Consider the following 13,415-nt stretch of genomic DNA (forward strand, 5'->3'; position numbering starts at 1 on the left):
ACTTATTTCATGATTATACTCTGTAGCTGACTAGCTGTGTGACTTTCAGAAAGTCACTTCCACCGATTTTCATTTCACTGGGACTCATGGACTGATCTGTATGCCGATTTGGGTGGGACTAAATGATTTCTAAGGTTCTTCCTAACTCTGAAATCCTATGAATAGGTAGTGGGGAGTCAGACCGATTGAGCACCAGAATCATAACCAGCATCTTTTTTTTTAAGCTTGGGTAATATAAAGGGGACAGAGTTAAGAGAAGGCTTACCTTCAGTGAAGCCTTGACAAGTGCATTGGGTGATTTTTTTCCCAAAGGACTAGCTACTGAGAGGAAGAGGAGATGTGAAGGGGTGTACCTGCCTGAGGAGGAAGTGCATCTGGGAAGGAGACTACTGCCCCTATTGTAGGTAGTGTGACTAGGCAGAGGAGAAGGTAGAGGGTGGAGAAGGAAGCTGGGAGCCATCTTGTCTTTACCTTCTCAGTTTCCAGACTGTAGTGGGGAAGAAGTGCTGTCAGAGTCAAAGTCGTAGACAAAGTGACTGTGGAGTGAGAAGCATGTACCTGACAGTGCTATAGGCACTCTCTAATGGTAATATTATATATATATTATAATATATATCTAATATATAATATAATATCTAATATTATATATATAATATAATATCTAATGCTATAGGCACTCATGGTGGCACTGCCCTAGTTATAGATCTGCCAAGTGACCAAGTGCAAGAAAGATTTTGTTAAACTAAATAATGGAGCAGGTAAACTTGAGAGTAGAAACTATGTCATCGCTTAATCATTATTTACCTTGATATCTACAATGCCTCAAAGTACTTTGTGCATAGTAGGCATGGAACAAATGTTCATTGAATGAATGAACTGAAAATCTTTGAACGATCATGTTTTACTTATGCCTCCTTTGCACATTGTGATTTTCCCCAATATATTTCCAATGACCTGAGAAATCAATTAAAGTGAAATATGGTTTTGAAAAGAAATACAGATCTGTGGAATAAACTTATTAATATAAAAAGGAAAAATAAATCAATACCATTTTAGTTTCCCAAACCTAATTAATGAAGCAGAAGCTTCTCTCCAAAATTGATACCTGCTGGGATAGGATGCTTAAGTAATGGGTGTGGGCACCGAGTTCACCATAAAAGGTAATGAATGTGGGAAAAGTAGGACCTGTCTTACTCCAAATAGGTACTGAAATATTCAGCTTCCTTTCACATAAGTTCATGGTAATGATCCCTTAGATGAATAAATATATTTTCCTTTTGGTTATAACTAGTTCAGGTGACTTGATAGAAATGCTCAGAGATTTAATAGACCTAGGATAACTAATCCAAATCTTCCATTTTACAGAACAGCAAATAGGTCAAGGGAGGGGAGGTGACATGTCCAAGGTAATATGGTGAATTAGATGGAAAAAAAACAGAACTAGAATTCAGATATTTTGGTTCCCAGTCATTGTCCTCAATTTTCTTGAATCTTTAGTGTTCTGGCTCCACGACCCAGAGACACATTAAAAGAGATACAGATTTAACTGTGCTTTCTTTTCCAAAGGGAAGCTCTGTCCAGGGAAATACCTTGTAGCCCCAGAATTGCTCTCAGAATACCTTTTTGCTCTCTGTTTTGCTCTTCCATTTGGATGTCAAGAAGGTAGATCAAGTATACTCTTTGCTCATTTCACCTACCTCAGTCTCTTAAATGTGTTTCTTAATACTTTAGGAGAAACAGCCATAGACATTTGGGATTACACACACAAAATGCTGGAATTCTCAACTTTCATTCATAGTTTTTAATCTCTATCCCAAATGAGAGAGATGTACCACCTTAGGATTATCTTTTGGGGCAAATTCTATTAAATCAACAAGTGGTGTTGTATAAATCAAAGAGGAGTCAATTTATAATTGGAAGATCTGGGAACACATTTTACTTCTGTCACTTAGTACCTGTTCAGCCTTACGCTTCAATATCTTTATATGTAAAATAAGAAGGTTGTACCAGAATGTTTATAAGGTCCCTTCAAGATGCAAATCTGTGTTCCTATGAGTTATGATTCAGTTAGGTACCTATTATTCCCAAAACATAGTAAGAATGATACAAAGATAACTAAAATACTCAAGGACCTTGAGAAACATAGGATATTAGAAGGACAGTTTAAGGATTATTCATTTAAATAACTGTAAGTAGGATATGTATGGATGGGATAAAGGGAAACCACTAACACCTCAGAAAAGCATTTTGATTCCAACAGTCTTGAAAGTCAAATACAAACCAAAGGCCTTTGAGTTCAAATTAATTATTCAGGCCGAATTAGAGGGAAACATTAAAATTAAAATCTTGGAGTAAATCTCTGATTATATTAGAAAGTGGTTGATAAAATTAGTTCTAATAGAATTGATTTATACTTAAGTATTGTTTTAAAGCTTCTCTACAACTATCATCTTATTATTCATTACTCTCTTATTATTTAAGGTTAACTTTTAAAAAAAGAATTGCATGTCAATCTTTAAAATGAATTCTCATTAACATATTTCTTTTTATATAACATATTTTCCAATGAATCTCTCTTCTATCTCCTCCTAACAACGTGTATTATAACAAATTATTTTTAAAAGAGGAAAACAGTTCATCAAAAATAACCAACATATTGAGAAAATCTGATATTATAGTCAAAGTTCCATATCACTGGTCTCCCACTTCTGCCAATAATGATGGGGAGATGCCTTCTCATAAATCTGCAAAACTTCAGCCACTATAATGTCTCAGTATTTAGTTTGAGTCTTTTGTTGTTGCTATTTCTAGTTCCATTATTACAAATTTGCATCAATTGTTTTCCTGATTCTGGTTACTTCAGAACTTTGCATAAGTTCATCTAAGTCTTCCTACACTTCTCTGCATATGTTATGTCGAATTTTCCAGATTTAGATAAATATTTATTAATATTAGATGATTATAACATAAGTGGAATCTTATGCTAGCTTTGGTTTTGCAAACTTCTCATACATCTTGAACTACTTCTTCTCTGTTTCCTTTATTCAATATTCTTCCAAGTCTTTTAAGGTTGGTTTTCCTCAAGAGTCTGTCCATGGCCATTTTTTTTTTAAGCAATCGGGGTTAAGTAACTTGCTCAAGGTTACACGGCCAGTTATTTCTGGGTGTGGTGCTGAGTATCTGAGCCCGGATTTGATCCAGGTCATCCTGACACTGGAGCCGGTGCTCTTACTCGCTGAGCTACATGGCCGCCCCCAAGCAATTGGGGTTAAGTAACTTGCTCAAGGTTACACGGCCAGGTGTTTCTGGGTGGGTGCTAAGTGTCCTAGCCCGGGATTCGATCTCCAGGTCTTCTCTGGAGCTGGTGCTGTTACTCGCTGTGCTACCTGGCTGCCCCTATGGCCATTTTCATATATACAGTCTTGTCACTTTCATTCACTCTAACTGGTTTTGACCTCATTATAGATACTAAAAACTATCTGCAGTCCTGACTTTTGCTCCAAAACTCTGGGCCTGAAGCTACAAGTATCTTCAAGATATCTCCTATTGCATGTTCCACAAATGCTTTAAATTCAGTATGCCTCAGAATTTATTATCTTTTCTCCTAAACCTGTTCTTCTCTCTGAATTAAATATATCTGCTTCAACAATACTGTTTGTTTAATCTCCAGCATTTAAAATTTTATTTGTATCTTTGACTTTTACCCCTCCTTAACCTCATATCCAACCAGTTACCAAATACTGTTTTTTCTCCTCCTGTAATAGATTTGCATTCATTCTCCCCTCTCTCTTTTCACTACCAAGGCCTTTAATAAAGGTATTTGTGATCTATTATTATGTACTTGTACTATTAAAATCATTTGCATTGAATATTGCTATTTAGACTTTCTCTTCCTCCAAATCATTATTCCCTGTAAGTCATATTCCTTAGGCACAGATGTGGCCATGCCACTCTCCCAAAATCTCTGATGACTTATTGTTTCCTACTAAAACTACTTCTTACTCTGCACTAGTTGCCTCCTCAATCTGGCTCCAAACTACCTTTGACGTTTCCCCACTTTATACACTCCATGCCCCATCCAAATTGGACCTCTAGTTCTTTCCTAAATTACCTCGACCTCTTTCACCTTTGTGCTTTCTTGCAAAACATCTCCTATTCTTAGAATATGTTCTCTCTATATCTTTACTTGTTAAAAAGTGCTTCTCTTCCTCTAAGGCCCTAGTCAGACATCACTTTCCTCTGTGAATCCTTCTCTGATTCCCCACCCATATTCCCTAGTCAGCTTAAAGCAATCTTTATTTCTGAAATTCTCTTTGAATACTTTTTCTAGATTTCTTCTTTGCTCAGTTATGTTTTGCCTTACAGTCTACTTGGTATCAGACTTTGCTGTTGTTATTCAGGCATTTTCAGTCATGTTTGACTGTAAGTGACCCCATTTGAGGTTTTCTTGGCAAAAATATTGGAATATTTTTCCAGATACTTCTCCACCTTATTTTACAGATGAGGAAACTGAGGCAAACAGTGTTAAGTGACTTGTCTGGGGTCACAAAGCTAGTAAGTGTCTGAGGTCAGATTTGAATTCAGGAAGACCGATCTTCCTGACTCCAAGCTGGGTACTCTGTTTACTTTGCCACATATGTGAGACTTTTTGATGTGTTGGTTAGTTATTTTGGATTGCTTTTTGAACCCCTCTTTTTATTATTTGTTATAAGGAACAGCTCTTTGCGATACAGCTTGCATGTAGTAGTTATGTTGAACTTAATTCCAGCCTTCTAACTTTACAGCTGTATCTGTTATTTTTTCCATTCTTATATTCTAACTCCAACTAAACTGAGTGACTCTGATCTTTGAAATAATCACCCTACCCTTTGATTTCACTCATAGGTATATATACACACACACACATATGTGTGTGTGTACTCATGCCAATTGATTGCCTCCTCATTGCAAATTACACTCAAAGCTATCTCCAGTTCTGACTTCTGTTCCAAGCTTCAGACTGAATGTATGTGTCTAGAATTTGAATATTCTACAAACACCTTAAACTCAATATGTCTCGAAGTTTGCCTTTTCCCTTTGTCCTATTCTTCTTTCTGAATTCACCACTTTTATCTTCTCTTGTTAACATACTTTCCTTCTATACCCCCAACTTATTTTACAGAATGGTTGGACCAACCATTCATAGATACACCAACAGCATATTAGTGTTTGTGTCTTCATATAGCTCCCAAAACATTGTTTTCTTTTTTCATATTTTTTCTAGTTTGTTGTGTGTGAGGCTAAACGTTTGAGTTTTTTTTCTAAAACTCGCATTTCTTTTATTATTAATGATTTGGAGTATGGTTGCATATGGCCATTTATTTTTGAAATTCTTTCAAAAATTGTTAATATATCCTTTGACCGATTATGTTCTGGGGACTAGTTATCTTTTATCGAGGCAGCAGGCGTGTCAGATTTCCTGGATTCTTTTATCCTCTTGTAGAATTCAACAAATTTTAGCTTCATTTCACAGAGAATGGTACTGCTGAATTCGCTACTCCAGGAGCATTTCAAGGATAGGCTATGAGAACAGTATGATGAGGGCATATTATTGCATGAAGAGACATTGTAAATCTGTCATTCAGAGAACAATAAGGACGCATCTTGGAAATAAATTGAGAACATGATGGAAAAATCATTTACAAATGAGGGAGAGTTAGACAGACGTGTACTGTGAGTTCTTGGCCACGGACAATGACCCAGTCTGCAGTTGGAAATTCATAAAAACACATTCTGCAAACCCTTTGGAATCCCTCTGAGAAGCCTCTTTATTCAGAAGAATATACGATAATTTAATAACACGATAGAAAAGGTTAGCAAATTCGATAGAACCAATTTTGTTCCTTGGGACTTTGACAGATACCCTGGATGCTTCCCAATGTGCCTGGCATATCTCTTCCAAGAGAGGACTGAATTCAGATAACAACAGATGATAGGGAAGAGTGATAGGGAAGGCACGAGCTAAATTTGCTGCTTTTTTGATGAGTTCAGGAGGATACTCATTTCCCTTCTTAGAAAGCTCTGGGGATCGAGATCTGATTTCTTGAGTACTATTTCCTAGATGAATATTCTTTCTGTCTGGCTCCTGATATGTTCAAAAAACACTAAATCTCCTTTTTCTCTTTGTTCAGCTGCAGATAAAGTACAGTAGGTCAAGTATTTTTGAAATAGAGTAATTGATTTTTCTGTGCAAGATAATTAGGAGTAGAGTGGAGTTTCTTAGCACATGTTACATGTAGCACATGTAGAGATACGCTTGCAATGTTGAACCAGGTGAAGAATAAGAGTTTCCATTTATGCAGCAATTTATAATTTCCTATGCACTTTTCCTCACAAGCTCGTGAGGTAGGTCCTGAAATAGTATCATTATTTCGATTTTCAATTTTACACTATTTCAATTTTGCAGCAATAGTATCATTATTTCAATTTTTTATTTCAAACTGAGTCTCACTGAGATGAAGTGACATACCTGGTCCCATAGCTAGATGTTGGGGGTCACAACTGAAATCCATTTCTTATAACTTAGAGGCCTAGATTTAGAGCCAAAGGATAACAGCATCATAAATTAGGAGCTAGAAGGAATGTTGAAGGCCATCTATTTGCCTGTTTCTTCATCTGTAAAATAGGTAGTATAATAATAACACCTCCCGGGGTTGTTGTGAGGATTAAATGAGATGTTATTGTTCAGTTGTGTCCAACTTGTAGTAACTTTATTTGGTGTTTTCTTGGCAAAGATACTGGAGTGGTTTGACATTTCCTTCTCTAACTCATTTTACAGATGAGGAAACTGAGGCAAACATGTCTCACACTGCTAGCAAGTATCCGAGACCAGATTTGAACTCAGGAAGATGAGTCTTTCTGACTCCAGAGCTGGGACTCTCTCCACTGTACCACCTAGCTGACCTACTAAGTGAGATACATTTTATAAAGTACTTTGTGAGCTTTAAAACCTTAAATATATGCTATCATCACATCACCATCATTATCATTATTGCCATCACCATCATCATCATCATCATCACCATCCTATTATATCCACTAATCTACCCCCTCATTTAATCGATAAGGAAAACTAAGACACAGAGAGTTTAAGTGACTCATCCAGTGGTTTCTGAGGTAGGGCTTGAACCCAGGTCTTTCTGACACCACACCCAACACTCTATACAGGTGTCATGCTGCCCCTTTTCTGAGCTTTAATACTATCCTTTTGGTGCTAAATAGGTTTGTGTTTATGGATGACTCATTTGATTTCAATTAGTTTCTCTCTAAAATGTGGGATTTTGGCTTGTAATGATGTTTAAAGTCCCTTTTAGCTCTTAGTTGTCTGTCTCCAAATCCAGTGTGCTTTCCTCTACTTTATACCACCTACTTACAGAGCTACTTTCTCCATAACTAGGCATCCTAATTATCAAAGAAATATGTTTGTTCTGGGTGATATGGGGTGCTGGGACTATGTCTCTCTCTCTCCCTCCCCATAAGGAACTTCTGGTGTGGAATTTTTTTCCCTTCAATATAAGTTCCCCAACAGCAGAAACTGCTTGATTTTTGTCTTTGCATCTTTGACACTTGAGCCAGTATCTGGTACATAGTAGGCACAGTCAGCACATAGGAACTTAATGATGCTTTATTCAGGTCTTTTAGTTATAGTTATGGCTATAGTCTGTTATAGTCTTTTAGAGAATTACTTAGGATTGCTGAGATAGTATTAGTTACCTGTAGTCACATACTAGGATTTGTCAGAGGCAGAATTTACCTACGTCTTTCTTTTTCCCAACCTAAGCCCCCATCTATAATGCCACACAACTTTTTTCCAAAAGAGTGTACAGGTTATTTTTAAGGAGTTTTGATTTATGTTATCAATTACACTTAGGACTTCTGATCAGTCAATTAATATTTTCTGGGTTTATATCTTAGTTTATGAACCTTAAATGAACTTAAATTTCTTGAACAGTTCTGGAAAAAGACCGGGTAATGGGTTGACTCATCTTTTGAAAAACAAGAAGTTGCAGATAATCTTTCTGGGACATGGGATTAATATTTAACTCTACCTTCTTGGTTATGTATATTCAATTTCCTGCAACTCAGAATAAAAGAGAAAACTAAGGGCTTATTTCCTCAAATATTTAAATTTCCTACATGGGTCTACTGATGTTAACACAACATAAAGTATTGCTTGAAAATAAACAGGACTTTTTCCTTCATGTCACTGTGGTAAGGTCTAAGTTTCCTTTCCTGATCTTTGCATTTTCAGGGGTCATATTCCCAAAAATGATTGTGTGTGAGGAGGAGAAAGATCACACAAATAACATAATTTATGAATGGGGTTGAATAGGCACTTCCTGAACAGAAGAAATATAAATACTAGCATCATTTAATATTGAGTCCAACTTAAAAAAAGGAAAATCAAAACCACGTTAACTTTTGGGGAAACCAAGAAACCTTAATGTTGCATTTCTTTCCTACTACAATTAAAACTGTTCACATCCTATTGAGGAAATGCTTGGCAAATTGCATATACTTGCTTTCAGGCAATCATAATTCTATATGGACTTTAATTCTTCAAGATTCCATTATTTCATTTATGTAAAAGACTTCCTTCGCTAAGTCAGATTTCAGATTGTCCATCTTAATCCAAGGTCTTTGTGAGTGCCGGTGGTTAAAGGGGGAGAAAAAAATAAACACACTAAGACATTTATCTCTTATTCCTCAAGTTTTGGGAGATGTGCCTCTTGAACTAGGCTTTGGACAGTGGGCACACAGTCCCAGCTTGGTTAACACTATACTGAACTGACTTCAAGAATCCAAGGTTATTTCCACACCACAGTGAAGAAAATAAAGAGGACTGTATTGAAGAATGACTATAACCTTCAGAAATTTGAGGATGTAAAGTTTAATTCCATTGGTGCAGGTGCTCCCTCCACCACCAACACTTCTTACAAACCCATTAATGATTTACTAGACAGTTATTATGACTCAAATATTCACCACCCTCCAATCAATCTGGTGAGGAACCTTTCCAAGTTTAGATAGGCTTATCCTAAGTTGAAAATCAAAACATCAAAACCCATACTTGAAGCTTTGCCAACTATGTAGGACATTCCAAAGATTGCACTGTCTTGGTAAAATCTTCAAGAGCCTCGGGCATTAGAGGAGGACTCTAGGGAAGGGTTTGCCTCTATCTCTGTCATCTCTGGCTCTATCTCTATTTTCTACTTCTACCTCACTCTAAATTATTTTTTAATGAGAATATTTTACTTTATCTCTCTCCCACTTCAGTCTCCCTCCAGTGAGGAAAATCAATGAGAAACAAAACCTTTATCACAAATATAGACAAGCATACTAAATACATTTATTGAGCATGTCTGAAAAAAGGATCATTCTGCATTCTGAGCCCATCACTGCTCTGTCAGGAAGTGGGTAGTATGCTGCATCATTGGTCCTCTGGAATCACAGCTGGATATTACATCGGTCAGAGTTAAGTTTTTCAAAGTTCCTTTTTCTTTACTCCCTTTCTTTAACTCTATATTTATGATTATCACACTTGCATTATTGTTCTCTCTTCTCTTTTTCCTTCTCTCTCTCCTCTCCTCTCTCTTTTTCTCTCCTCCTTTCTCTGCCTGCCCCCTCTGTCTCTGTCTGTTTTCTGTCTAGTTGTATATTTATCTCTCCTCTAACTCTAGCCATAATATATCTAAATCTATACATCTTCTACCTTTATCAATATGTGTGTATACAAATACATATACACTTATACACATGTGCACACACCTATATCTTTCAGAGGTTTTATATGTTATATGTAATACACATGTATAGTTCTATAGAGAGATTATGTATGTATGTGTGTGTGCATGTGTGTGTGTGTGTGTGTGTATTCTCAGATATGCATTTCCTCCTCTGTGTTTCCTAGGAGATTACTCGAGTACATAGTTGAGCCCTAATAATAATGTACCATGTATTCCAGACATCTGAAGACACATGCCAGACCCACCAGGGGAAATAAATCACATTTTAGTATTCATTCTCCAGCAACCTACTGTGCTGTCACTAAGGGCATATCTATAACCACTGTTGACTCCATTAGAAGCCTACAGACAGAAAACCTCCAGCTGACAAGTTCAGAAATACAGCTGACACTCTGCATATGCTAATCATCTGTGGGAATGAAAACGGGAAGCAATTGTGCTTTGCTGTGAGCTCTGGAACCACGGTCAGACAACTGGCCAGAGGGAGCCTGGCAAATCTTTCTTCAACCCGAAAGCCATGCAGGGAAGGGTCAAGGAACACTTTACATAATCATAAAATAACAGGCAGCTAGGTAGCACAATGAGTAAGGCACTGGACTGGAAATCAGGAAGATCTGAGTTCAAATCCTTCCTCAAACACTTGTCAGTACTGCACGACTCTAGGCAAGTCATTTACCCTTTCTCAGTCTTAGTTCCCTCACTTTACAAATGAGGATAATAAGAACACCTACTTCCCAGGGTTGTTGTGAGGATAGAAATGAGCTAGCTGGTATAAGGTCTTTGCAAACCTTAGAATACTGTATAAAAGCTAGATATTGCTTTTTTTCTTAAAAAAACTCTGTGTGTATGTGTGTGTATTTTTTCTTGATTGAAAAATTCAGGAGACAACCCTGATTTTATGAAATGAGCCCTAGAGTCAGAGCCAGAGCCAGAGAACCTGCATCTAAGCCTTGGTTCTGTTGCTTATTATCTGTCTGTCAGTGGTTCTCTAGTTCTAATCCCTGTGAGTCAAGATATTCACTTCTCCTTAAGAACAACAACGACAATAAATAATAATAATATTAATATTGTCCACATGTAAAGATAAAAATAAAAGGATTGGCCTATAGCTAGGTGGTGAAGTAAATAGAGTGCCATACCAGAAGTCAGAAAGACTCATCTTCATGAGTTCAAACTTACTAGCTGTGTGACCCTGGGCAAGTCACATAACTCTGCCTCAGTTTCCTTGTATTCACAATGAGCTAGAAAAGGAAATGGTAAACCACTCTAGAACCTTTGGCAAGAAAACCCCCAACTGGGTCACGAAGAGTCAGATACTGACTGAACAAAAAACAGCATAGTCTAGGGGAGAATACAACATAATCATTTATTTTGACAGCTTCCTTCCATCTTTTGTACCTGGAATTCCTTCTCTACTTTAATCTACCTATCTAAATTCTAATCATCCTTCAAGGAAAAAAAATTAATGTGATCTAGTTCATTAAAAAAATAGGTATAGAGCAAGGGTTCTTAACTTTTTTGTGTCATGGATCCACGGATTCCTTTGACATTCTCATGAAGTCTATGGATACCTTCTCACAGAATAATGCTTTAAAATGTAAAAAAAAAAATAAAATACATAAGATTTCAAAGGATATTGATTATATTTAAATGTAGTTGTAAAAACATTAAGCCCATAGATCCCAGGTTAAAGAGCTCCTGCCTTAGAGTTTAAGAAATTGGGTCATAATTCTTCCTCTGCCACTTATAAGCATGAATGACCTTGGTCAAGTCTTTTCCCTTTCTCTGGGTCTTAGTTTCTTCTTCTGTGAAATGAGAAGTTTGTACTAGATACTTTTAACATCACTTCTTCTTTCATTCTATGACCATGGCGGAACCTATGGTATTATTTCCTTTCTATAAAATCCTTTTGCACTTAAAACAGAAGACCACACAATTTAGCACTCATTTGATCTCTAATTACTCTTAGTGGAAAAACCTGTGATCCTCAAGATGTAGATTCAAGTTCCATCATTGGCTCTCATTGGTTGTATGACCTTAGGCACATCACTTCTATAATTCTTCTATGGGGGTCCAACCAAAATAACTTTCTTGTTCATAATGAGACCCTATGTGTATTGAGTGCAGTACTCCATGCTGGAAGAGCTGCAAAATTTAAGTAAGTCATAGCCCTTGCTCCCACGGAACTTAAGAATTGAGTGGTCCAATATGTTTTTGGGCTAATTGAAAACAACATTAAATGGATTTTACCTGAAGAAATAAAAGTATTTGGTTTATTAGTGTTTTTTACTGTTTGATGTATGACATATTTCTCCTTTGTGATGTTGCTTAAGGTTACTTATCTCTATTATTATCATGATTCTAGAAAGTCTTACTTCCACATCTTATCATGCTGTCATTAAATCATTTTTCTGTTGCCTCTGATGCTCTACAACCCCATTTGGGGTTTTCTTGGAAGAGATACTGGAGTGATTTGTCATTTCCTTCTCCAGTTTATTTTACAGATGAGGAAACTAAGGCAAATAGGTTAAGTGACTTGCCCTGGGTCACACAGCTAGTAACTGTATAAGGTCAGATTGGAACTCATGAAAATGAGTCTTCCTGATTCAATGTCTAGTCCTCTATCCACCATACCACCTAAATACCCATGTCTCATCATAAGAATGTGATAATGTTGGGTTGTTCAAGTCTATGCTAAGGGTTATCAAGCCCTGGTAGGTTTTGTACAAAATGAAAAGTTTCAAGTAAGTATAATGGTAAATTCAAAGTCTCTTTTCTGAGGACTAGCCTAAGATTGGAGAGGCTCAATATCTGGCTGCTGGCCACATGATGAGGAATTCTTTGGCTGTGATGACCAATGAAGCAAAGAAATGTACAAAATAGTCTTCACTTCCCTGCAACTCATTTCTATTTCTCCTGTGCTTGTGGAATGAAACCAGAAAAAAGGAAGTTGCAGCTAAGTGAAAAATGTGACTCGCAAGTTCTGATTGGATAGGCCAATGGAATAGTGGGTGGCATTGGTCTGATTGTGCATCCAGGAGCAAAAAGAAAAATCATTTCCTGGGACATCTGGTAATCTCACATTGTAGTGCTCATAATAAGCATTTGCAATAAGACCACTATGAAAATAAGTATAGCTTATGCTCCAAAACTGATTGTAAAGGATAAAAAGGTAAAAATGAAGTCTATGATGGACTGAATTAGGCCTTGCAATCAAATCAGTGTTGCAGTCTTACTGGTCAGACTTGACCTTCCTATGCCTTGAAAATGGCCTAAGATGATAATGACCCTGGAAATTGCATTTCTGTCAAAGGTAGAGACAATGCGAGATCAGGATTAAAGAATGAGTTTTTACCCCTGACAGTGGTACTAATAAGCATCCTTGACAGAAAGGAGGGGAGGATATACAGAGAAGAGGGAGGTGGTGGTGGCTTTCTCTGGACAGATGGAGTAGCTGCAACAGTGGTAACTTGTGGCAGCCATATATGCAATTTATTTTCTCAGAGTGAAACCCCCAAGACAGGCCAAGAAAACAAAAGCTAAAAGGAAAAGTTGTGAGATAGATTTTGTTTTTGTCTGTTTTTATCACAAGTGCTCTCTCAGGTGGCTGGGGCACTGAGGTAAAAAAAA

Source organism: Petaurus breviceps, unplaced genomic scaffold, assembly GCF_028583685.1.
Source record: "Petaurus breviceps papuanus isolate PSGF00001 unplaced genomic scaffold, PetGlider_PUasm1.0 90644, whole genome shotgun sequence".
Taxonomy (NCBI): domain Eukaryota; kingdom Metazoa; phylum Chordata; class Mammalia; order Diprotodontia; family Petauridae; genus Petaurus; species Petaurus breviceps.